The sequence below is a fragment of the Charadrius vociferus genome, unplaced genomic scaffold (assembly GCF_000708025.1).
Source record: "Charadrius vociferus isolate BGI_N301 unplaced genomic scaffold, ASM70802v2 scaffold92, whole genome shotgun sequence".
NCBI lineage: Eukaryota > Metazoa > Chordata > Aves > Charadriiformes > Charadriidae > Charadrius > Charadrius vociferus.
In genome coordinates, this window is record NW_009647874.1 from 2,032,750 (window position 1) to 2,035,267 (window position 2,518).

Below are 2,518 nucleotides of genomic sequence, written 5' to 3' on the forward strand. Positions count from 1 at the left end.
CCCCCCCCGGAGGTGGGAGGGGGAAGGGGAGCGGGAAAACTGGATCAAGCCCGGGTAGGAAGAGTCACTTTGCTCCGGGAAAATCCAGAGCTTGCGCCTAAATAACTTTTCCCTGGAGTGCTTTGCACCGCTTTCTTCTCTCGTTTGGTCGGTGCTGTTTTAAACTGAGACTCTCCCCTCATCCCGCCTGGGCGCAGGAACTCGGGCCGAACAACAACCCACCTCTTCTTCTAGCAGTCTTTCATCTCAATAGGTACCTCCATCCATATATAAGCGCAGGCACATATAGGTATACGTACACTCAGGCATGCACAGACGCACATACGTCTAGATTTGTTCCCCTCTTCTCTTCACTCCCCCCCTTTCACTTCTTTAACAAGCGCCTGATAACGCGTTTAAGGCTTCTTATTTGAACTCTCAGATCAGCATGCAGAAATGTAATTGCATCGTTTTTCATCAGGAAAGAAAAGAAGGGGGGGGGGCTTCCCCCCTACACACAGAGACACCCAGTGCTCGGTAATCGCTGAGTCACCGTATTGGGGGTCAGTGGGTAAACGCGAAGGAGAGAGCAGCATCTTATTGAAAACCCCGTCGCAAACAGCAGCCCTCCCCGTCTCCAGCCTGGAGATCCCTCCGCTCCTCCTTCCCCTGGATTTATTAATCCGGATTTGGAATAAAGTGGTCCAAGTGCGGCCAGAGCCCTCTTTTGGGGCTGGATGTCCTTCTCTGGCGCGGTGGGACCCGCTTTGTTGCGGCGGGGGAGGGGTGGGGTGGGGAATCAATATTAAACTGGTATTTGGGCTGTCGGTGATTGGCGTCGTTTTGGGGGGAGACGGGGGAAGACAGGGGGGAACACCGGCCAGTTCACCTAGGGATGTAAAGAAAGGGAAAGCTTTCTCTGGGGCTGGGCTCTGATCTGGGCATGTTTATTCCTGTTTAAAAGCTATTGTTCCTGCCAGCCTTTGACACAAACAGAAGGTCTTCTCTTGCCCTTAAAAAAATGTATGTGACAAGACTTTCTGTTTGAGGTTGTTTTCTGGGTGTCGTCCCCCCCCCTCCCCCCGTGAGCTGAGCGGAGTGCCTGGCAGTGATTCACTTACCAGGGCCCGTTTAGAGAGGTACATGTCCCCCCCAGGTGGGTGCCAGGGAGACTCGCAGGGACAGCTTCTTGGGCCCCTGGGCTGCCGGTGGGGTTGAAGGAGCAGACTTGGAAATCGGTTTGCGGCAAGGCCTGCAGCGGGAAACAAAGAGGCAGAAATGTTGGGAGCCCAAGGAGAGCCTGAAATACAGAGAGAGGCATTGAGCTTCCCAGAGATGCTTCAGCTTCTCAGTGGGGGACAGAGCAGGATCCTTTTTGGGCTGGCTCTGTGCAGTTGAGGGCTGGACTGTACAGCCCACACTGAATCAGAGGCATTGTGTGCAAATGAATAAGCGCACATTGTTTTGAGATGCTGCTATTGTATTTGGGGTTGGGGGGAGGAGGGGGTTATATTTTGTGTGCGTGTGTGCGTGCGGGTCTGTGTGCTTTCGAAAGGTGAGTGCAGATTGCAATAGTTGCTGCTCTGTTTTTGTTTGTCAAACAGGACCCTTCTCTTGGGAGAGGGGCATGTGGCGGATCCCAGCCCAGGATTACATTAATCAAAGCATTATTTCCCCAGGGATGCGCAGCACAAATGATAGTAAATCCTAATAAAATTGGATCGCTGAGAAATTGAACGCTTAAAGTAATCTGCTCTGCCTGATAAAAACTTCAAATTTATAAGATATTATGCATCCCCACCCCCAAACACCTTAGGTATCATCACTATGTGTGTGTATTATACATCCATCTGTAGGAGAGAAATCACTGTTCAGTTTAACAGGCCCATCCCTATCGAATATATACATGGATATAAGTGTGTGTATGTGTGCATGCACACATGTACTGCACACACACATGCAGAGTCATAAAATAAGCTAAAAATCTATATGCATGTAACAATAATGACTACGGTCAATATTTTTAGGACTTTGCATATGCCACCTTTGCTGTGGCAGGTGCTGTAGAAGGCTGGGATGAGGCTCTACGTGGTTGTATACCAATGCTGTAATCTTGTCTGGAGACTATTTTCTCTTGCTTTTTACTGAAGCTCACCACGGGCCTCCATGACGGCACCTGCGATCTCAGCCCCTCTAAGAGTGGCTTTGCTTTCTAAAGCTGAGACCACTGGGGCTGTAGAGAAATTAAAAAAAAAAAAAAAAAGAAAGAAAAAAATAAATACATGGACACGCGCATTTGAAGCTGAGTTTAGAAAGCCTTTGAGGGGATGAGCTTTGGAAGGAAACTGCCTTGGACCGGGTGGCCGCAGTTGAAAGAAAGGACGGTGTTCCCAGGCCACTTATTTTGCCTCGGACAACCAAAGCCCCTCTGCGCAGGGCCAGGCCACCACCTCCCCTGCCCCTTGGCGAGAGCCAGCGGAGGCCGGGGTAGCCACTGGCCACTCGTTGGCTTCAGACCCTCAGTCTCCGCCACTTCCTC